Source organism: Oreochromis aureus, linkage group 3, assembly GCF_013358895.1.
Source record: "Oreochromis aureus strain Israel breed Guangdong linkage group 3, ZZ_aureus, whole genome shotgun sequence".
Classification (NCBI taxonomy): Eukaryota; Metazoa; Chordata; class Actinopteri; order Cichliformes; family Cichlidae; genus Oreochromis; species Oreochromis aureus.
In genome coordinates this window covers 69,682,686-69,707,741 of record NC_052944.1, presented here as the reverse complement: position 1 = coordinate 69,707,741, position 25,056 = coordinate 69,682,686, and the positions used below count along the sequence as shown (strand labels likewise).

At 43.3% G+C, this 25,056-nt stretch overlaps 1 long non-coding RNA gene across 1 annotated transcript; it reads right to left on the bottom strand.

The window, feature by feature from the left end:
• Positions 1 to 6,283: 6,283 nt before the first annotated feature.
• LOC120437446 lies at positions 6,284 to 7,056 on the bottom strand. Its single transcript, XR_005611139.1, has 2 exons — positions 6,668 to 7,056; positions 6,284 to 6,388 (listed from the first exon to the last, which is right to left on the bottom strand). It is a non-coding gene; the product is annotated as an uncharacterized LOC120437446 (long non-coding RNA).
• Between the last annotated feature and the right edge of the window lie 18,000 nt (positions 7,057 to 25,056).

Below are 25,056 nucleotides of genomic sequence, written 5' to 3'. Positions count from 1 at the left end.
CAGAGCTGAGCCTCAAATGTTTCTGGTCCTGGGATTTTAACACAGCAAAGCAAAACTGTCACAACCTGCAGAGTTTAAAGACTCATGTTTGAGGATGAGGAATCACATACAGAAGGACTGAGAACATAAAGGGATAAAACAATGCTTATTGGGGTAATCCCAAGAAAGTAAAACACAAGCAGTAAAACTCCTCTGTCTCACATCATATTCATGAAAGAAAAAAAAGCTTTTTTTTATGATGTTGGGTGTTTTAAGTGAAGGAAATATTCTTCATGGAAGGTTAAAGTACAAAAACTAGTAACTGCATGCAGAAGAGTTTCAGTTTGCAGCACAACTGATCTTTTTCAAGCATCAACAAGAACGCAGATTTTCAGATGAGTTTCTCAATGTTTAACTTTGTGTCATCAGGTTTAATCTCATCTCATTTCTGTTTATCACTGAGCAGATTCAGCTTTTATTAAAAATAATGAAGAAAAAAAATCAATAAAACAAGTTTGTATGTTTGTATATTTCTCCAAATTCCTAATTACCACTAATGCATCAGTGTTAAAATCAACACTTTGGTACTGATACAAGAACCTCCTTTTCTATTCAAAATGATCCAAACTGGTTCTAAACTCTGAAGAGCGGCAAAATATCAGGCACAGTGGATCTATTTTTATTGTTTATGAAGAACAAGCAAAAATAATATGATGAGAGGTTGGAAAAAATCCCCAGAAAAACTCATTTGTAATCAAATGTCGAAGTAACTGTTCATCCTACACGTCACCATGAAGTTTAATTTGTTAAAAATCAAAGTTTGAGTTCATATTCACTACAGTAAGAGAAAACAGTTTACCTTAGTACAATATCTACATGTTTGTTTGTGCAAAATTGTTTATTTGTTCTGTTTCACAATAAAATATAGATATACAGAATATGGAAAACATCTGTAACATCTGCACTTTGACCAAAATTATTTCTATTTTGTACAGTTGGAACACATAAGCTTTAATTTAGTGGTCCTGTACAAATCAAATATGTATCTAGATAGATACATTATGCACAAAAAGAATTACTAATGTAAAAAAAGTGGTTTTATTTATATATGTTTATATATAAATATATGCGGTGGCCCCTAGAGACAAAGCACGTACAAACTCCAAAACACATTTCTAGCGTTAACTGAACTTCCAAAACAGAGCTACCTCGATCACTTAAATTACACAATTGAAAGCATATGTGTATTGTTTGTGTATTTATACACAAGCACTCATATATATTCAAATAATTAAAAAAAAAAAAGTTCATTTACCTGTTACTACCACACACCAAATCCGGTCGTTGGTACTTGCTGGCTTGTGTAGCCAAAAGGTAACAAAGCTCAACACTGCACCGAGCATCCTGGAGCACTTCTGTTGTGTTTTGTACATGTTTTGGAGTTTGTACATGTTTTGTGCTTTGTTTCTTGCAGCCACCGTAAATATACTTTTATTTATTCGCTCCACATAAAATGTAATAAATAAATCATATAATACAAAAAACAACTATTTACATTTCAACTTTTAACTATTTAAATTTTCAGCTTTTTCCTTTTAAACAAATTTAAAGTGAAACAACACAAAACACTGCAAACCACAGCACAATTAAATATAAATTAAAATATGAAAACAAAAAGAAGATGCATATTCTCTGTCATATGGGCCTGCATGAATAAACTTTCTGAATCCTTTATCATCTGCAACTGAAAATAGTTGTGGATGATTACTATACCTTTCTAATGTGACCCTGTTGTCCCTGGCTCTTTCTCTGTCTTTCCCTCCCGCTCTGTTCCTGTTATTAAATTTAGTTCTTTTTAATTCTTTTGGCGGAAAAGACTGGACCCAGAGTGGTCAAAGCTAAAAAAAAGATCTTTATTTTACATTTCCTGAAATGGAGACCTGAACACACAAAGACACAAGCTCAGGTCTGAAAGCAGTAGCAGCCAGCATGGTTATATATATATTTCTGCTGCACCCACTAAGTTTCGATCAAAACACTCTGCTTAGTTTCACTTTCTGTCTGCACCTGCTCTACAAAAGCATGCAGTTTCCTGTCAGCCTGCGACCTAGTTTACACTCAACGTTGGCCCTGTCTTATTAAAAATAATCAGCAAATAAGCATTAAGAATATATATTTAAATCCTAACACTGTGCTACTGCGAGTGTAACTACCGCCCCTCCCCCCAGCGCAAGCACAAGGCTCGGGTGTGGAGTCAAGCGGAAAAAAAGTGCGACAGAGAGGGTGAGAGAAAGAAAAAGAAAACCCGCGTTGTTCACTTCAAAGATCGCGACCGACACATCACTAGAGCCAACAGTTTGTGACGCAGTATTTTTACGACCGACATGTTGAATCTGCATCTAACACACATCTATACAAAATATTCATTTACAAAGTCTGCTCTCTCTCTCCTGCTGTCCCTGTAAATATAAACATCGGAACTACTCTCTCTGGCCGAGCTCAGACCACATTCAGTGCGTTTGGTCTGATTCACACTTACAATCTTTCTCAATTCTCAAGTAGGCATATTGAGACAGGCCCATATACACACAGAGAGAAGATGGCGGACACGCTGAAAAACATTATGGACCAGTGTTGGGCAAGTTACTTTGAAAAAGTAATTCAATTATAGTTAGTTACTTCTTCAAAAAACTAACTGAGTTAGTAACTGAGTTACAATATTCTAAAAATAATTAATTACTTGGAAAAGTAACTATTGCGTTACTTAAAAAAAAACAAAGAACGTTTGACCCCCTGGCGTCCAGGGTATAATTGGCCATTTTTTTACTACTCTTGATTTTCCCTCCAAATTTTACCTTTAAAAACTATTTACTTTGCCTTGTTTGGTATCATTCTTTTTAGCACAACCTCGCGTGCCTGAATTTACAGTTATGTTCTCATTTTCTCATACTGTATAACCAGACTTTATCAGACAAAAACCATAAAATCAGAGTAGAAAAAGTTATATTTTTACTGTAACAACCACAAACATGTTTAATGAATCATATTTCATAACTTCAAATGCAAATATTAATTGTCAATTTTAAAATCTTATGCACAAGTTTTGCAAACAACAAATTTATTTGCATCCATTTACCTTGATTTTTAAAATAACCATTTCAAACTATTTACAGAACAATCAGCTGTTCTTCAATAAGATGCCACAAATTATTTGTGCCACTCCAAAAAAATAATTTCTGTCCACTATAAAGGAGAACATCACAGCCTGATACCTGCAGGCCTGACAGCAGCAGGTGCATCACTGCTGTTTCTACCTGGAGACAGCAGTCGCCTCATTGTTCTGACACACAACACAAAACTATCCACAACACTACACACTAACTACACAAGACAACACATTAACTACACACTCCAAACACGCTAAACGTCACAAATCTCTCACATCTCAAAACTCGCTCTCTATCTTTTTCTGCTCTCTCTCTCTCTCTCTCTCGCCGTCACTCCTAAAACTTCCTGTTTTGTTTTGTTTTTTGCTCATAAGCAGAGAGTGCTTGCTAGCGCTAACATGGCGAAACTATTGAGGAAAAAACGCGGCGTATATATTGTTTATCATGACTCTGGTTTTACGTGGCCTATCAACACAGTTTAAAAACTGGTATATATCACCTTGTTGCTTTGTCTTTAAGTGGTCATGTGATTGACTTACGACTACTTTATTCTTCCTCAGTCAAACAGCAGCACTCATGCAATTGTTTTGCCTCCTTAGCTCCAGGTGTTGTGCTAGACAGTGATCGTGATTACCGTCCGCGGGAGCGCGCAGCTGCTTAAAGCTGTAGCGTCCAGATTACTTACAGCTACTTCCGTGCAGCTGATATAAGATGCGGTAAGCTGAACACAGCTTCAACCGTCTGTTTGTTGAAAAATAGTAACGGACCGCTTTTCGTTGTTAGTAACTGTAACGGCGTTGTAACGATAGGAATAGTAATTAGTTAGATTACTCGTTACTGAAAAAAGTAACGCCGTTAGTAACCCCGTTACTTGTAATGCCGTTATTCCCATCACTGTTACGGACTGACTTTAATAGAGAAAACATACACAGTTTGTTGTGTGACGAAATCAAACATGAGCTGAACATACAGTAAAGGTCCTAAAGACAAACTGTTAAAAGAAGAAACAAAGCAAACTTACAGTTTCTTCAAACACACACACCAACAACAACCTCCACTCCACGAAGTTCAGGAAAGTGAAAGTAAATTTGAGCAGGAAGGAAAGAGGCGTTTGAGGACACCCAGGAGAATCGAAACCCTGTGTGATGGCAGGCCGTGTTTTATTTCTGCTTGTTTTCCTGTTTGAAACACAAACATGCATTGTTGTTCTTCATGCAGTGTTTGAATATTTCAGCACTAAACCGATGTTTCTTCAAAGCTCATTTCAACATGTTGGAGTCATGAATGAAAGTGCTGACTGAGATTGGATCACATGATGTTTAATGCGTGTCATGTGACATGTTCAGTATTGTCACACATGTCTAGATTGTCCCTGATATCATAACTGCTCAAACACTGATGATTATATTTGAAGAATTATTACTGATGGCAGCAAAGTTTGAATGGAGCTCTCTGTCTGTGCTGATTTGTCGCCCTCTGGAGGTCAAAACACAAACTGCATGATGTCACTGTAACGACCACAGTGACTGGAAGTGTTTTTACATGACTGAAAGACTGATATGATGCTAACGGCTGTCGTTAGGCACTCTGATAGCAGTGCTGATCTGTTCATGTCAAACACTGGCTCAGGTCAGACTCCTTCATCCTTCTCCAGCGCGAGGCCACCCTCAGGCCCACAGGACCCACACCCCCTAACCATTGTAGTCTCTTTGCATCTTTAACCCTAGAACACTATCGCTATAAATAGTAACACAATCACTAATGCCGGGTGATTTTTACCCGATATAATATAACCAATAAAAAGTCATCAAATATATCAAAATATGACAGCACATGACAAATTAGAGTGGTCTTCTTTTACTTTCAACTGTGCCATGTCTAACAAAATGAAAAAAAAAAAACCCTCCTAAAACAAAATAATGACTCTGGAAAGCTGGTCTTTGGTCCACCCATTCCTGGGAAATTTGAGACTTCCGTGGTGAAGGCACAGGCTCCTCGACACGCAAACAGCTGCAGGAGAGAGAAATCATGTAAATGTATTTGCTCGGGTGTAAATCACCCGGCGATAGTGTTCTAGGGTTAAATGCAAATCCATCCAAACTGTAGCAGAGCAAAAGAACCTGGAAGCTGTTCTATAAATGATGTTCATACCAGAGTTTCTGTTTCCAGCTCAGATGTGTTAAACGCTGCTGCTGTGCTACATTTGTCATTTCCTGCTTTCACTACCATCCATGACAAAGTGCTTAAGTCATCTTATCACTTTGATGCAGTAAAACAGGAGCTGTAAGTCTGACATTTATTTACTGTCATCACAAACACACACAGCTGGATTAGCAGCCAGACAAAGGTCTGAACAGCTGAAAATCATTATTTGATGATTATTATTATAGATCCTGTTTATGTGGAAGCATTTTTCTATCTGTCAGTGCTGAAGCAAACGTCATTGATCACATGACTCTGAGGGATGTTTCCAGCAGCTTGCTGAAATGTGAGCCATGAAGATTTAAGGGAACTCTGAAGGCAAAGCAGGTCTGGGCCTGTGTTAGCAAGCTGTACCAGCAGCACAGCAGCACAGAGAGGTGAGGCGCTGAGAAGCAGGCCCACGTCAGACTGGTCATTTTCCATTGCATTTAGGTAATATTCATGTGTAGCAAGCTGTTTTATTGGATATGCTATTATATCCTCTTTAAAAGCATATCAAATGAAACAATAAAACACTATATTCCCATATGAAGCACTTTGAAATAACTTTGAAATTCCTGTTTTAAAAAGGGTTTATATGAATAAATTTTACTTACTTACTTTTACATATTCCATAATCTTTACCTGAAATAACCATCAAAAACACAGCAGAGCAGAAACATGTGGAAACTTCTGGAGGTCAGTCTCAGTTTGATCCGTCAGAGGCTTACCCCAGTCCTGCTCCTCTGCTTCCTGTTTACAGCGCACACATCATGCTGTGTACTGAGAGTCATGTGGTCAAAGCGAGGCCCTGGTACTCTGACAGAGAGCTAGCACCCATATCCTAATGTGTGACATCACTTCTAACCAGAGAGCCTTCAGTGCTGCTCCATCTTTGGACCCAAATATATGTTCCACCACCACGGTGCAATGAATAATGGGATAGGGTGGGCCCACCTGTCCTTCAAATCCAGGGAGAAGGAGGACACGGTTGTGGGAGCCTGGGATTCTGGACAGCCTTCGTGGCCTCGCTGTGATGTCACAGACCACAGACCATGGACCTTCAGAGGAAGCAGAGCCTGAATTGAAACCCACCTGCTGACTTCATGTGTTCTGCTCTGACAGCTGCCATGTGTCACAGCGTGAATAATAAAGCCATTAAACTTCACTTAGCTCCAATAACAACCATCAGTGTTTGATGTCCAGAGGATTCATGAGCTTTAACCATGATAGAAGCTAGCAGGAAGATGAACCATGTTGTGACTGAAGGACAAAGCTGAAACATACAGATGTGTACAGATGTGTAGAGCTTTGGGCATAAACACAGGTGGAAAACTTACCAGCAGCCATGTTTGGAGGCTCACTGAAGTCTTCCCAGCTGACAGTAGAAAATTATGATTTTTACTGTGAAAACCACAAACATGTTTAATGAATAGTTTTTAGAACTTAGATAAACTGTTCATGTCTAAAATCTTTCAAAACACCAAATCTATATACAAGCTTTGCATGAAATATAGCAAACACAAACTCAGGTATTATCTGTACAAACACTTTAAAGTGTTTCCACAACAATCTGGTACATATACAATAAGATAGCACACAAGTGATTTGTGCCACAACAAAAAATACTTCCTATCCACCAGCAGATATTAAGACGCATCACAGGCCTGACAAAGGGAAGTGTAACACTCCTAAAAACGACAAACTTAGTGACTCTGTCCCAATTCAGGGTCTGGAGCCTTAAAGGCCTCATTTTAAGACCGATTACGTCACAGCGATGCAACGACGGCTGTCCCAATTCAAAGGCTGCTCGAAATGTGGCCCTCAAATGCGTCCTTAATTTCCCTGAACTTTAAGGATGGCCACCTCCACCTTTTTGCTACTTCTACACTAGGTGCATGAATGCAGAATGAGCCATCTAGGTCATAAACCCCCACTTTTCCAATCCGTTTGGTTAAGAAATTATGCGAAGTCAGGACACCGTAAAAGTTAGCGAAAACACCTCCAGAATACCGTATTGTACTCCAATGAGTAGTGTTTTGAAGGCCTCCTTATGAGTGGTGGAAAAAACTGAACTCAACTCAGCCTTTCTCGGAATAGTATATAAGTAAAGATTAGTACAGAGTAGATAAAGTAGGCAAATTTAGGCAATCACTTTGCAACACAGTGAATCTGGGATGAATTGGTGTCATAAAAATAACACAATATCTTTTTGGCTAAGCTGTCATTCACAAGTGATCAGCACAGTGGAACTACAAAAAAAGGACAATCATGATCTTAATTTCTAGACTATTTTAAAGTAATGACTTAACAGCCACAGTCATGAGTAGATCAGATTATGTTTAGACCTCTGTGTTCACTCAATACAAATGGATGGATGCAATTCTTTTGCTTTATGGACAGAAAAAAGAAGGGGATGTATTCTCTGTGTTTCTTTGTGCAATGTTCAGTTAAATAAGATTTCCCTTTTAACAAACGAACTAGTTTCAGGGAGCTGAAAAAGCAGCCATCTACTTCAAAGTAGCTGCTCTTTAGTGCTTTCAGGGTGAGCAGAAAGAGAAGAGAAAAAAGGAGAGCAGAGAGAGACTACCAACAAACAAACTGAAAGCATATTAACACAAAAAAGCATCAACAGATTCTTTTTTAGTTTTAGGTAAAAGAAAGAAAGGAGATTCATCTATACAGAAAAACTGAATATTGTCACCTACTTTACTAATAAATGTTACATTTGAAATGAGCACATTAAGTACACTTAGTAAGAGCAAAGTTATAGAGTTCATGAAATTTAATTTTGACACAAATATGTCACATCTTTTCAGCCCTGAAAAACATTTGTTTAAAATGTTATTTTTAATTTTTATTTAACCTTTATTTAACCAGGAAGATTCCATTGAGATTAAAAAACCCCTTTTCAAGGGAGACCAATGTAGCAGCTGACTATAGAATTTTAAAAGTAAAAGAAATGTTAGGTCAATAGGACATTATGTAGTGGTAAAGAGTGTGGGTTAACAATTATAATCCCTCAGCCTACAATTTAGTCTCTTTCTTACTCTTTCACAGTGCTTTCTCATTTCCTAAATAATTCCTAGACAGAGACATATTCAGTGTATGTTTGACTAAAGCTTATGAGAAGATATACTTTATTCTCACATTTTGGAAATTCCTTTGTAACAGCAGTTTAATCATGGTTGAATGGTGATGATGAAAACATAATTCTTGAAAACCTTGACCTGTTCTACAAAAACTCCCTCCGAAAGGTGTTAGCTTGACATTAACTTGATTTTCACTAAAATTAAATTAGCTTGAGCTGGTATCTACCATTATTATAAATTTGAACATACCTTGAAAAGTAAAAATGTAAGAAATATAAAATGGCCATCAATCTCCCTTGGTCTGAAGCTCCATGCAAGGTCTTGCCTCATGGGTTGAAGTTGATCATGAGGTGGTGGATCAGCCCGAAACTACATGGGAGCCACTTGTTAATGATTAGAAGGCAGTTAGGACCACAGTCATAGAGAATGCCACTGGTAACAAACTGTTTCTCCTGCTCTTACAGTCACATGTACAGGCACATCTTACATTTGCCAGGGAATATCTAAACGATTCAGGGAAGGATCATGAGAAAGTGCCGTGGTCTGATGAAACCAAAATCAAGCTCTTTACATCAACTCAACCTGCCGTGTTTGGAGTAAGAGAAATGCTGCGTATGCCCCAAACAAGACCATCCCCACACTCAAGAATGCAGGTGAAAGCATTATGGTTTGGGTCTGGTTTTTTTTGTTTTTGTTTTTTTGCTAAGGAGCTTGTTAGTGAAAAAAACCAAAAAACTTCACTGTCCATTGAGGAGCCAGTTGACAGGATACTGTATGACAACCTTCCTTCAGCCAAAACACAAAACCTGGGCCGTGGATGGATCTTTCAGCATGACAGTGATCCAAAACATAGTACCAAGGCATCAAAGGAGTGGCTGAAGTAGAAGAACATTAAGATCACTGAGCCAGTCTAGCCAGTCTCCAGACCACAGTCCTATAGAATATATGTAGGAGGAACTGAAGCTATATATATATATATATATATATATATATACACATACATATATATATGTAGATACATATATATATATATATATATATATATATAGATATATATCTCTAGATATATATATCTATATATATAGATATATATATTCAATGTCTCTATATAAATATATGCAAATATGTGCAACATTCTGTCTTCCACTTTTATTATATATGTTATTTTAAAAACATCATTGTACTTTAAGATACGTTGGCCAGCAGATGTCACTGTGGAGATGAATTTAATTTGTTTTGAAACTTCGATGGGACAAGCAGTCGTTTGCTGAAGTGCCAACGTCGGACAACTGGAACTCATAACAATGAATTCGAAAGAGTTGTACCTTCTATCTGACAACCAGAAGAAAGCAGAAGAAACCAGAATTTTCTGGAAAACCAAGGTTATATAAACCACGCCTGTGCAATGATTTCTTCCATTTTTATGTAGCTGGTAGGTAACCATAAAGTCATATGAAATGATTAAACGTTAGCTGTTCTTTTATTTTTACCGATCGACGATTGCTTTAATTTTGTTTGGCTAAATTCTAGTCGGTGTAAGTTAAGTTGGATTCAGTCATTTTAATTTAGTTTTGCCGGAGTTGTAGCAATTTTTTTTGTAAGTTTTAACCAAGCACAATGGCTGGAATATGTCTAATATTGCTCCTTTTTATCATACAGATGCCATCATCCTCACCAGGTAAGGCAGTTTGTGTAAACTTAAAAGTAACGTTCACGGTGCGTACGCGGGTTAAAAGTTGTTGATTTAATACTGTGGCGAGCTCAGGAAACGGAGGAGACAGAGGTTTCGTTTGGTCTTGCTACCTGCCGTGTTAGCCCGGGAGCACAGCCGTTTATTTAGCTCTTGGGGAGCAACACTGGCGCGAGCCCTCTGCTCAGCGCGGCAACAACAACAACACAAAAAAAAGGCGCTCCCTCACCCGGAAACACACCGTCGGAGAGGGAGCGTCACCTGTAACCATAGCAACAACATAAACATAACCGTAATAACAAACATAACTGTCCATAACAAATCCCCGAACAGCCCCGGCCCGCTACATAGCCCCCACCTAAGGGGTCAGTCGTCCCCGACAACCCCATTACCCCACACAAAGTCCTGCAAACGTTCCGGTGCCTTCTTCTGGCGCACCGGCCGGTCACGACAGGCGGGGGAAAAGTCACTCGGGTCAGAACATGGGGCGCTGCCAGCATCCCCTGCCTCGGCATCCACCGGAGCGAGCGGTCGATACGGCGAGAGTCTGTCCTGGTGCAACACCACCAGGCGCCCCGGGCCCGGCATGCGAACACGGTACACCACTTCTGTTAGCCGCTCCATGACCTCCGCCGGCCCTTGCCAGTGACTGCAGAGCTTCGGGGACACTCCTCTCTTGCGAACCGGGCAGTACACCCAAACCTTAGCGCCAGGCACAAAAGCCTCCCCCCGGCACCTGGTGTCGTAGGCTCTTTTCTGCCGTACTCCGGCGCTGGCCTGGGCCTGGCGGGTGTAGTCGTGAACCACCTGCAGCCGCTCCCTCAGCCTCCTGTAGTAGTCCATCTCTGGCCCACCGTCAATCTCCGGCTCAGGGGGGGACCCAAACACCAGATCCACAGGCGTCCGGAGCTCCCGCCCAAACATCAAAGCGGCAGGCGTGCACTGGCTGGACTCCTGCACCGCAGTCCGATACGACCAAAGGACCAGGGGCAGATGTCGGTCCCAATCCCGCTGGTGGCAGCTGGTGAGAATGGCGAGCTGGGTGGCCAGCGCGGCGGTTAAAGCGCCGACCAAGCCGTCGCTTTGCGGGTGAAGCGGTGTGGTCCTCGTCTTCTCCACCCCCAGCCGCCGACAGATCTCCCCGAAGACCTTCGATTCGAAGTTACGCCCCTGGTCACTGTGGAGCTCAGCCGGGACCCCAAAACGGGCGAACATCTCCTCCACCAGCCTCTCTGCCGTCGTCGTCGCACTCTGGTCCGGCACCGCATAGGCCTCTGGCCACTTTGTGAAATAGTCCATCGCCACCAGCACGTACCGGTTCCCTGACTCCGTAACGGGGAATGGCCCTAGGACGTCCACTCCCACTCGCTCCATCGGGGCCCCCACCAAGTACTGCTGAAGGGGGGCAGTGGAGCGTTGAGTGGGGCCCTTCTGCGCCGTGCAGGTGTCACAGCAGTGCACGTGGAGTTCCACATCCCGTCGGCAGCCAGGCCAGTAGAACCGTCCCCTGAGGCGGCGGAGAGTTTTGGCGGTCCCATAGTGGCCTGCCCCCACCGAGCCGTGGACAAGCTCAAGCACCTGCGACCGCAGCGACCGAGGCACCAACAGCTGCAGGAGATCTCTGCCCTGGCCAGGGGCCCGCCACCTCCGGTACAGGAGGCCGTCGTGGGTCTCCAGGTTGTTGTACTGGGAGTAGTAGGCCTTCACTTCGGGCTCCTGACCCGACACCCCCGTCCAGTCGGGGCGTTGCGCCACCTCCAGCCAGGCCCCCACCTGCACCAACGTTGCATCGGCCTCCTGCTCCCACTTCAGCTGCTGCGTTGTCAGTGGGAGCCACCCCCCTCCGCTGGCCGTGGCCTGAGCAGCAGCCACCCCCAGCGCCTCCTGGGCCCGTTCCTCCTGTCGCAGACAGTAGCGACACTCAACGGCCATGCAGGGCCTTCTGGAGAGGGCATCAGCGTTGCCATGCTGTCGACCTGCCCGATGCTGGATCTCAAAGTCGTAACCCTGAAGGACCTCCAGCCAGCGGGCCACCTGACCCTCCGGGTGTTTGAAGTTCAGGAGCCAAGTCAGGGATGCATGGTCGGTGCGCAGGAGGAACCGGCAGCCGTGCAGATATGGCCGGAAGTGCCGCACCGCTAGCACCACAGCCAGCAGCTCCCGCCGGGTCACACAGTAGTTCCTCTCGGCTCGCCCCAGAGCTCGGCTGAAGTACGCCACCACTCGTTCTCCAGCATCGTCCTGCTGGGAAAGGACCGCCCAACTCCTACATTGCTAGCGCCAGTGTCCACAATGAAGGGTTGCCGGGCATCGGGTAGGCCAGGACTGGGGCTCTGGTGAGGCCTCCTTCAACTGTGCTTGAAGGCCGCAGCGCAGGCATCACCCCAGCCAAACGGCTGGCCCTTGTCGGTTAAGCGGTGGAGGGGCTGGCTGTCGTCGCGAACCCCTTAATGAACCGACGGTAGTAGGAGGCTAGGCCCAGGAAGCTCCGCAGTTCTTTGACGTTCGAGGGAGTCGGCCAATCCCGGACCGCAGCCACCTTTGCGGGATCGGTGGCGATACCCTGAGCACTGATCACATGGCCTAAGAACGTAGTCTCCCTTGTCAACAGCCGGCACTTTGCAGGGTTGAGCCGCAGCCCAGCTTGACGGATGGCACCGAAGACCTCGCTCAGGTGGGACAGTGCACTGTCAAAGTCACCACCGTGTACCAACAGGTCATCCAGGTACACAACACAGCGGCTACGAGGGATGTTCACGAGCACCCTCTCCATCAGCCTCTCAAACGTCGCTGGCGCATTGCAGAGCCCAAATGGCATGACCCTGAACTGCCACAGCCCCTGTCCAATGGTGAATGCAGTCTTAGGCCTTGCTTCGGGGGCTAGCTCCACCTGCCAGTAGCCGCTGCGTAGGTCGAGGGAGCTGAACCAGCTGGAGCCGGTGACGTAATCCAGGGCCTCGTCGATCCGTGGAAGCGGGTACGAGTCCTTCTTGGTGACTGCATTGAGACGGCGAAAATCCACGCAGAACCTCGGGCTGCCGTCCTTCTTCCCCACCAGGACCACGGGTGCCGCCCATGGGCTGTTGGACGGCTCGATCACCCCAGCCGCAGCCATCTCGCGGATCTTTTCCTCTGCCACCTGCCGTTTGGAGAGGGGCAGCCGGTGTGGGCGCAGACGGATGGGTTGAGCAGAGCCGGTGTCGATGGTGTGCTGGACCAGCCCGCCTGCCTGCAGTCTTTGTCACTGGCGGCAAAGATGTCCACATTCTCGTCCAGGAGGCACCTCAACCGCTGGCGCTGGTCAACGTTGAGACCTACGCTGCTGCGCTGCCACAGGTCACCAACAGCCTCGGTTGTCTCGGTCGAGGGAGATTTATCGGGTTGAGAGACCAGGGCTGAGGTGCGTAGAGATGACCCAGAGCCACCGGCACCCGAAATCTGCTGAGCGGCAGCCGCCCGACGCCTGTCTCGTCTGGCTCGGGTTCCCTCCGCTCCCTGCTTTTGACCGCACTGGAGGGCAAGAGTCTCTGTGCCAAGAGTGATAGCCCGCTTTGCGGTGTCGACGCAGGCCCCCCAGCGGGTCAGCAGATCCAGGCCGATGATGCACTGGTCTTGAATGTCAGCAAGCCAGAAGTCGTGAATCAGCTCCAGATCCTCCACTCTGATCTGCAACGGTTTCTTCCCCCGCATATCAGCACTCTCCCCCGTCACTGTCATCAGCTGGGTGTCGGTGGGCGACCAACCCTCGACCAATGACCCGGACGTTCCAGGAAGCACGCCAGGTCGTATCAGGGAGATGGTAGACCCCGTGTCCACCAGGGCCTGGCATGGCTGGCCCTCAACGCAGCAGCTCAGGTAGAGTCCCTTGAGGTGCCCAACCCGGCCCACCACCGTGCATCGTCCTTGGAGGGGGGCAGGAAACTGGGGCGGTGGTCCCCTCACTACACCCACCCCGTTTCCCTGCGGCTTTGTGGTTCTGGCCGTCGGGGCAGGTGCTGGGCAGTCACGCGCCACGTGGCCAGGCTCATCGCACCGGTAACAGCGGTCGGTGGGACGACGACGACGCCTCCGAGGCACCGAGGGCTGCAGCTGGCATATCTCCGCGACCGCCCCCTCCCCGTCGCAGTCTGCGACTCTGATTTGAGGGTAGTTTGGGGAGCGCACCTGCTGGTTAGGTGGCGGGGTGAGCACCAGCTCGGCCCTTTCAGCCTGAAGGAGCGCCTCACTGAGAGTCTGAGGCATGGCCAGGCGGACGTGTTGGCGCAGTCGCTCTGGAAAAAGTCCACGCAGGAAAGCATGCAGGCTAAGCTCCTCACGGGCTGCTTCGGGGAACTCTGGGTAGCCACGACGAGCATACAGTAACACATCCGCTGCAAAGGTGCCCAGGCTCTCCCCCGGCCTACAGCTCCGGTTGGTCAGCTGCTCCCTGCTCTGATCAGTGGAGTGCCACTGCCCAAATCGCCTCTCGAGTGCTATGGTGAGGGTCTGGAGCTCATGCTGTTCTGACGCGGCTAGGTCAAGGAGTACCTGCAATGCATCTCCTTCCAATGCTAGCGCTAAGTGTGTAGCAGCCTCGCCGTCACTCCAGCCATTATGTCTCGCGGCTAGCCGTACTTGTGAGAGGTAGGGCTCTAGCGGGGTTAGCCCGTTATATTTCGGTACCTTAGCTGGCGTTGCAGGCGTCACTGCGCGCTGTCGGGGGCCCGGTGTGTCGGCCGACGGAGGCAGCCCATCAAGCATTGCCCTAGCATCGGTCGCGGCGGGCCGCCGTCGCGGTGCACTCGCGCGCCGGGACCGGGCCGGGGACTTACATGGCCGCTAGCTTCCTCTCTCCTCAATCGCCAGCTTCCCAGGCGAGCAATGTTCTCCTCGATAGCTTGCTCTAGCCTCCGAATGTCTCTCTCCATTCCGGCGAGGGTGAGCTAATCCCACTTCTGACACCAATGTGGCGAGCTCAGGAAACGGAGGAGACAGAGGTTTCGTTTGGTCTTGCTACCTGCCGTGTTAGCCCGGGAGCACAGCCGTTTATTTAGCTCTTGGGGAGCAACACTGGCGCGAGCCCTCTGCTCAGCGCGGCAACAACAACAACACAAAAAAAAGGCGCTCCCTCACCCGGAAACACACCGTCGGAGAGGGAGCGTCACCTGTAACCATAGCAACAACATAAACATAACCGTAATAACAAACATAACTGTCCATAACAAATCCCCGAACAGCCCCGGCCCGCTACAATACTTTCGTTATCCCAAAAGGAAAAACTCGGAGATCGACTACTTAAACTAAAATGACTCTTTATTAGCAAGTTGGATTGAAACACACCGCTGGGCTTGCAGGGCATCAGGCAGACTGTAAGCAGCAAAGAGCCTCGAATCACGCAGATAAATAACTTTTATGATATGTGAAAAGCAATGTACAGTTGTGATTGGCTGGCTTTTGAGTATTTCCTTATAAGGCAGTTGTCTGGACTTCCTTGTATTGTGTTCGCCTCACATGAACGGTTTCCCTTAAATTTCAAAGAACTGAACTATATCCGTGGCATGGGCTATAATTAAAAATGCAGGCTTCCATACAAAATTGTATTTCATTATGTTAATAAGTTTACTGTTTAACGTAAATCAAGAATGCAGCTGCTTTTAGTGTTGTCGAGCTTCCGGAGCGCAGTTTTTAGAGAGAGGGTACAGCTAAATCGCAGAGGAAGTGGCTCTGCTTTGAAGGAGGGAAAAAAAAACAGGAAGAAGATGTATATCATTAATTACAGGAGACCCATGGCAAACAGTTCCCATGACAAATGAATCTTTTCTTTAATTATTATTATTTCTATGCTTCTGGTGTATGTATTTTATAAACAACAGGCACTGAGGTTCCAAAAACAGAGACAGAGATTGAGGAAAACACGTTTCAGAGGTTGATGCAAATAAAAAACAAACAAACGCGATAATGTAATATTACTTTTTTAAGGAAAGGAAACACGTTTACTTTTGAATTATTTTCAAATAAAAACAAGCTTCTAACTTTGTTTGACAGTGAGTCAAAATAAACCTGATGACACAAACTTGCAGGAAGATTAAAAGTCAACCAAGCTTATCAAAACTTTTTTCTTTGTATTTTATTATACAGACTGGTTCAATGTGCATTGTACTGAATAACTGAAACCGCCTCACAAATTTTACTAAATAGTGTTAACTCGGGAACTAGGGTTAGGGTTAGATCAGGGGTGGGCAATCTCAGTCCACGAGGGCCGGTGTCCCTGCAGGTTTTAGATCTCACCTTAGGTCAACACACCTGAATCACATGATTAGTTCGTTACCAGGCCTCTGGAGAACAGCAGGACATGTTGAGGAGCAAATTTAGCCATTTAAATCAGCTGTGTTGGTTCGAGGACACACCTAAAACCTGCAGGGACACCGGCCCTCGTGGACTGAGATTGCCCACCCCTGGGTTAGATCCTAACCCTTTTATTTCATTAAAAAATGAAATATTATTTGTTTATTTTGGATTTGATGGCTCAATATGTCTAAAACATTGGGGCAGGCCAATACCATTTCCACTTCTGTAAGTAAGTGGTGAGACTAGTTGCTGGATTTTTCTGGGGAGGGATGTTGTCCTGTTCTTCCCCGGGTCTCCTTTGTCATATTTGCTGTTTCATGGTGTACTAAACGATTTCAATTGGTGAAACATCTGGACTGCAGGGAGCTTACTTCAGCACCTGCATGGCTTTTACTACAAAGTCATTTTGCTATAGATACAGTTTAGTCTTGCAAAGTTGTCCCTCAAAACGATGTCATTGGGATGGGAGCATGTGTTGCTCTAAAAACCTTTATATACCGTTCAGCACTGGTGATGACTTTACAGATGTGCAAACAGCCAAGTCCAAAGGCATTAATACACCCCCATACCCTCAGGCTTTTGAACTGAGACCTGAAATCAAGCTGTATGGTTCCTCTATGATTTAGTCCAGAGAACATGACACCCACATTTTCCAAAAAGAGCTTAAACCTTCTGACCATGATGGTTTTTCACTTTCCCTGAGCTCATGCAGTGATTTCAATGACAGAATCTTGCCTGTTTTTCATGCACAGCTACCTGAGGGTTCAAATATTACAAGCTTACAAAATTGATATTTAGCCTGTGCCTTGCATCCAGGTGCTCCGAATCTTCTGATTATAACATGTTCTGTAGATGATGAGACATTCAGAGCCCTTACCATTTTATGTTGAGGAACATTATTTTAAAACTTTTCCACAATTTGTAGATTCAGTTTTTTGCAGACTGGTGAACCTCTGCCCATCTGTACTTGTTAGAAATTCTGCCTTTCTTTGAGATCTCTAAATAGTAAAAAGTCTCAGTTTAACCATTTTGATATGTTTTCCATGTTCTGTTGTCAATAACATATGGGTTCGTTTATAAATCATTGCATTCTGCCCATTTTTTATATTTTCCACAGCTTCCCAGCTTCGTTGAACTGGGTTTGTGTCTTTAGGCTCATTTTCAAGCTGAGCAGCTTTAAAGTTCTGCAGCTACAAATAAATGATTTATTAGTTATTTTTTCATCACTGTTCATTTCTGGATTCATATCTTTGTTTTTGTTTGCTTGTTTGTTTTTTTGTTTTTGTTTGTTTTTTAAATCAGAGCCAAGAGGGGGAGCAACTGATGCTGGGCAAAGAGTTACATGAAAACTTAGAGCCACAGGTTGGAGTCTCCTGGTCTAAGAGTTGGTTGGGAAGGAACTAGTGTACAGTTTTGTGCAGATGTCTGAATATCCTTTTAGCTCCCCAGTCTGTCCGAGGGATAAAAAGGTAACGGCAATTATTTCAAAAAGGCATTTTCAAGGTAAACAAGGTGTTGGATGTTGCCTTACTACAGTCCCTGTCACCCACACATGTTCCCCAGGTGGAGGTAACATGAGCTTGTGTGCACGCTGAAGCTTGTTGAAGCATTTGTGGTCACTCTCCTCTCTCTTTCTCCCATGTGATGAGACCTGCACTTGCGTAATCTGTTGCGGTAATGGGTTAAGTAGTCATGGTGGGTTTGGGACAGTGGAAAGCAGCTGCAACCCCAGCCACAGCTGAACTGAAGCCATTTTGAAAAACAATGACACTGCATGCTAATGAGGGATATGGCCTTTGTGAGGGGCTTTGTAAAGTTTTGAACTGCATGTTCAGCTTCTCTGTTGCTTTATACACACTGTGGGATCATGATCACATGCCTTAACCTGTAGGTAGCAGTAGAGACTGACACATTACCCCCTGAGAATTGTGACCTACTGCTCTTAAAACTTTAGGCATGCCTATTTAGAACTCTACTAAGTCTCCCACAGGTCCATGGGAGCCCCAAGACTTCTTTCTACTCGGATCGTATTTCTTTCCTGCTAACACTTTGGTGTCCTCCTTTGAATCTTACACATGCAAGACATCTTTGGGTTTGCTCTTCCTTAATGCAGGGAAATAAATTATCACCTTCCATCTTCTTCAAGAGTGAGTCTTAAAGAAGCTGAGTGAAGGTTTTCTCATTCTGCAAACTGTGGTGTGAGCTCTGCTTGCTGGTTTGTCATTCTTATGAAGCTAAAGAGCTCACTTGTATTAACTGGCTCAACATTTCTCTGACTGCTGCTATCTTGCGTGCAACCCACTTTACTTCAATTTGTTGAATTAACAACAAATTTATTGTATCTAACATTTTTGTTTCATGAGTACTACAAGGATTTTCTGCCATTGACAGTGAGGGTTTAATCTGATCATTTTTATTAATGTCATTTGTCATTTCATTCAAATTCACCTATTCAAAATAAACTGGGTGATGGCCAGTTTGCCACATAATGTGCTCCATCTGGTTCGGTTCAGGAGAGCTCAGCAATCTCTTTCTGATCCTCACTCAGATTAGCTGCTATATATGTGAACATTTGTACTTTTAACCTCTCTGCTCTGTGTTGTTTCCTCTTTCAGACCAGAGAAACATCACAGCTGAGTCTGGACAGAAGAACGTCAGTCTGCCATGTCAAGCTCCAAACAACAACACCATTATTATTGTAGAGTGGAGCAGAACTGACCTGGGAGAAAAATATGTGCTTTTGTACCGGGATGGGCAGTTTGTTCCAGATGAGCAGCATCCATCTTTTAAGAACCGGGTGGATCTGCAGGACAGACAGATGAAGGATGGAGACGTGTCTTTGATTCTGAAGAATGTGATGATTAATGATGCTGGAACATACGAGTGTCGTGTCCAGAACGAGGTAGACAGTATGAAGCTCATCAGCATCATCTACCTGAAAGTTGATCCTCCAGGTGAGGGAGTAGAGTTGAGTGTGTGTGTGATCAGAGGTGAAGCTGCTTCCTGGTTGTTGATGTTTGTTTCTAAAGATGTTGTTGATGAGACTTTGTAGAAAGCAGCTGGTCTGAGTGATGTGATCAGAGTGCAGTAGATAATGTCTGACAGCAGTTTGAAGAGGAAATGGATTCTGTTCTGTTCTTCACTCATCACCTACCTGACAGCTGACACCTCACACCTGTTTCTCACCTGCAGGTCAGCCAGGAGGACACACAGAGGATGGAGGGAAGAAGGAAGAAGGGAAGGAGGCTGGAGTTAAGAAGGATAGATCTGTTGAACTGAAAGCTGGTCTTGCAGTTGCTTTTTTCCTTGTTATTGTTGTTGTTGTTGGTGCCTTTGTTGGTTGTTGGATCTTCAGAGAAGATAAACCACAGAGTCAGGACTCACATCCTCCTCCTGCTGAACCACCCATTGAAATGTCTGAGAGCTTTCTAAACTCTGAATCTCCTGCTGCTGAATACAGTGACAAAAATGGCCTGGAAGCAAACTTTCACCAACACTCCACAAGGATCCCTGATGTCACTCTGACACCTGAGAATGAACTACTTCATCCTCGGGAAACAGTAGGACCGCTTCCAGAGACATCAGAGTGCAGTAGATAATGTCTGACAGTAGTTTGAAGAGGAAATTGATTCTGTAGCAATATATTTATATTGCACTTCACATCATCACAGTGAAAAAAACAGCATCAGTGCAGACATGTCTGAACGCTCATGGAAATTCATCTGAAAATGTTACCAAAACAAACAGAATCAAGATTCTCAGTTTACCTCTGCACCTGTCATCTGACTGCCTAAATTTCCTTCCAGTCGTGGTGCACTACTCTCTGGAGCATTACTTTGTGCAATTTTTTACGCATAACTGCCAACTCAAATATTATTGTGTTGTTTACAGTTGCTTTAACAGTGTACGGACTCATAATGGACAATAATAGCACAGTAGTGTAACATCAGCTGACTGAGCTCAGCAAGTATTTAGTATGTTTAGCCATAAGGGGATGCTTGAGTATATTTTTTGGATGTAGCTGGAAATTTAATTCTCAAAAGGGATTTGCTTCATGTCTGTAAAGCTTTTTAATTTATTATTATTATTATTGTTATGTATTTGTATTTTTCTGAAGGGTGTTTGATGTTTGTTTGTTTTCTTGTGTTTTTTTTTTTTCTATGGACCTAATCCTAGCCTAACCTAGTCTTAATAATACTATGACCAAGGTAATATTGTACATTTCAGGAATGCTAAGAATGTCACACAGTGTGTAACATATCTGCCACTGGTGTGAAACTTAGCAAACCAGCAACCTGTGTTAGGACACCTGTCAAGGTGACCACAAGCTATGAGTTATGAATAAGCTGGAAAGAAAAAAATCTACCACACTCTGTTTTCATAATGCTGAAGGAAGAAACTATCCACAGAGAACAAACCTTTTTTTTTCGCTTTTTGTAATGTTTTTTTAGGGATGTAATTGTGCATTATTTGAAACTATTCCACTGCATAAACATGAAATGTGTCCAACAGCCGGTCTGTATGGTTTGCAGAAAACTTGAATTAAACAGTGTTCTGTCCCAGACCCTGACTGTGTTAGTGACATTACTCTTTCTGTGCTACTTTCATGTTTTCTCTCAGTAGGCTGTGTGAGGCTGCAGGTAATATTACAGTCATTGGATTTGTTGCATACTGTAACATTAATGTAAAACACATCTCCATGAGTCACATTGATTGCTGCTTAATGACCTTTCAGTTTGGTTTGTAACAGATCTGATAGCAGGAGGAATGTAGAAGATGCATCTTTGTATGTGTCATCCACCCTGCTCTGTTTCCTTAACATATCAATATTATTGAGCAACAGCAATATGTGGAGCTTGGCTCTGAATAATCAGGCAGAGGAATTACAGAACAGACTAAAGCCAAGTCTCACTTAATTTGATTCATATAATTATGTTTTCATTTTAAATAATGAATTAGAACATTGAGTTCTACAAACACTAGCAAACCCAGTTTGTGTCATTTCTTTATACACAAAACATTATTGTACTTTTTTTTTCTTTATGTGCAATACTTTTCTTTATGCCTTTGGACTCTTGTTACTATAAATGTACTTTGGTCCATCTGAGTGAAATAGTCATCTCTGTTTTTATCTTAAACTACTGAGTTGAATCACGGTGAGACAAAGAGGATTGAAATATATTTTATTTCATTTTAATCCTTTTTTACCCTCCAATTTAAAAGTTATTTGTTAAAATGTTTTAAACTAAAACATGACCCTCAGTACATCTTACAGAACATTCACTTACAAAAGTGTAGCAGTCAAACCTTCATAAGTGAGCTTTTATGTGAAAGAAAAAAACAAAACAGGAAGTGCTTGGTAATTTGTGTCAAAGAAGGGAAACGTCTTCCCTTCTTTGAGTAGAGTGGTGACCGTCACTGATGGATCATGTATGTGCATGTATTTGTTCCAGGATGAGACAAGAATCACTTTGAGGTTGTATCTTGTGTAGGAATAATAAAAAATATCTGCAAAAGCAAACATGCAGAGATCCCCCTTTGATGACACCTGATGATTAAGGGAGCAGCACTGAGCAACTTTCGGTAATACCCTAATGTAAATCTCTTTGCAAGCCAATGCAAAGAAACCAGTACAGAGGTGATATGATGCTGTCTGCTTAAAACAATAAGGACATGATCTGCTGAACCAGTTGGATTTGAGAAAGGAGCAAAAGTCCAATAAAGAAGGCCCATTATTGAAACAATAAATGTGTGTTAAGTTCAAACTGTGAAAGCTCACTGATGATCTTCTTGTATCCATGTTAGTGTTTAAAGTCCAACATCTCCCTCTAGTGGTCATATATGAACCATGTGTGAGGATGGTGTTAATGTAAAATGTGAATCATAGTGTTCCAGTCAGTCATCAGTGTGTCTCTGCACAGCTGTAATTAAAATGTGTTCAGAGGGCCTCAGTGTCTGAATGGTTCCAGTTCAGCTCCATAACAGCAGCGTCCCTGGTTTGATTCCTGGGTTTCAGCTCATATCTGCCTCTCTCACTGAGGGGGACATCCACTACATGGACATGGATGTTACTTTCATTTTTTTCAGATTTTTATTTTCATCTGTGTTTCTGGGGCATCAAAGATATAGAAAATGAATTACTGCTGTACCATGTGTGAAACAAAATAAAAAATGAAATTAAATATAAGATATATTTCGATTAATTTAAAACAGTGCTTTCTTATATGTTTCAGATTACTGGCCACAATAGACTTTATATGTTCCCTCATCAAGGTTTGTTCTATTCTATTCTATCTTTTCATCAGAAGTGGTTTAAAGTGTTTGTTTGGGTTGCTTTTTTTTCCACAAAAAGCCAATCCATTGTATTTTTTAATAGTTGTGCCACGTAATATATTTGACCACAATGATGAGACAATCACCCACCACTGCGTATGAACCAATAGAAAAGCTGGTACTCAGAGGAAGAGGGCGGGCTTTACTTGGTGTCAGTGAGAGAAATGAAAAAAGCTCAAATGAGTGAGAAGGACGATGAAGGAAACATCTGTGCTGTGTCTGCTCTGTAAGTAGAATCTCTGTGTTTGTTTGAATTCTTGTACTTTGACTGTCTGCTCTCCTGATAACTGATGATGGAGGAGAAGACATGAAAAACAAATCAGGCTGAATTCAAGTTCAAAACACCACGAGGACCAACTGCAGGTCTGAACTGACTCTTTATCTTTGCTCAGGAGTCGAGGAAACACAGCAGGCAGTGAAAAGATCAAATCATTCACTATCCATTTATCAGTCGTTATTCAAAAGTAGTAGTATATTATATATATAGTATATATAGTAGATATTTTATATATAGTGATAGTTAGTGCATAAAATTACAGAAGAAAAGCAGAGATTTTTCCTCCCCATAGACAGCACAGAGCCAGTATAAAGAATCGGTTCAGTGATTGAATCTAATCAGCATCATCATCTTAAATTTATTTTGATGGCTGCTTCCCTTGATGTAGCCTAACACTGATCAAGGACATCACAGCCATGCTGTTTTAGCCTAACATGGTGCAGTACTGTAAATTCACCATAGTATTGTGAATCACTGTAGCCTTCACTATTTGTGTCATTCTTCTCTTTTAGTGTAATAAGTCATTATGAGGGATATACTAATATTCATGCACTAACAGGAAATAATAACTCCTCTCAAATATCTTAAATCTAGAGCGACGAGTTAAAGTAACAGATGAGCTGGAATGTACCACACTGCCAATCTCTGAAAATGTAGAAAGTAAAGCACAAAAAAGTGGTCAGAAAAAAGTTCTCAAGTATCGTACAGGTTCCTGAAAATTCTACATAAGTATAATAATGGAGTAGTTATATTTTGTTTTTTTCAACCTGAGTGTCATTTCTCTTTAGTTCAACAACAAACCAAGGTCAGTAACCTTCTTCTGTCACAGTTTAAACCTGAGAAATGCTCACTGATATGACCTGATTGAATTAATGTTTGAAGAACGGATATCTCATAAACTGACTCATATAGAACTCTATAACACTTTTTTCCATTTTAACCCTCACAGCTCGTCTGACTGTGAGTCCCAGCAGCTCTCAGTTCTTTGAAAGAGACTTTGTGTCTCTGAGCTGTGAGGAGGACGACAGCTCTGCTGGATGGACTCTGAGGAGAAACACAAGCAAAGGACAGAGGACTCAGTGTGGAACAGATGGGTTTGGAAAACCAGCTGGTTCCTCCTGTAACATCAGTTATGCTTACCCATCAGACAGTGGGGTTTACTGGTGTGAGTCCAGAGAGGGTCCCATCAGTAACATGGTTAACCTGACAGTCACTGGTAAGCTGAGTGTGTGGAGTTAGTGTTGATGAAGCTGTGTGTAAATGGATGAAATGCTGTAGTTTGTCTCTGTGTTGAGGTGGATCAGTGATCCTGCAGAGTCCTGTCCTCCCTGTGATGGAGGGAGATGACGTCACTCTGCTCTGTAAAACAAAGACCACTCCCTCCAACCTCCCAGCTGCTTTCTATAAAGATGGCTCCCTCATCAGGAAGCAGCCTACAGGTCACATGACCATCCAGCATGTTTCCAGGTCTGATGAAGGCCTCTACAAGTTGAGGTAGTATTTTGGTTTCCATGTTTTCTTTCTGTAAGGTTCGGTGTTGAGGTTCATGCCATTTTCAGCTCCTTGTTATCATAGTAAACATGTCTGACAGGGCTCTTGTTTGTTGGATTAAAGTGAACTAAACCTGGGAGTCTTTGTGGAAGAATTTGCTTTTGGAATTTTAAGTGGACATTAGAGGAACTGCAGCTTCTTAATGTGTCTGGTTGGTGTGATCTTCATCTTACAGTGTGAAGCTCCCTGAGGCAACTGTTGAATTGCCACAAAATAAATAAACCAAAGTGGAACTTCACTCGTGTCTATGACATGTGCTATGAAGATGGATGCTGTGGTGAGAGTTGCTTCTAGAATGACTTTGGTGCAGTTTTGCAATGTGGGAAACTTCAAATAGCAGTGAGGGTGAAAATAAACATTATGACCACATTTTGGATTATCAAGACATTCACAGACAGATCTGCACAGATAATCCAGAATAGAGGCTAAGAGTGAATCTAACACAACAATGTGGTGACT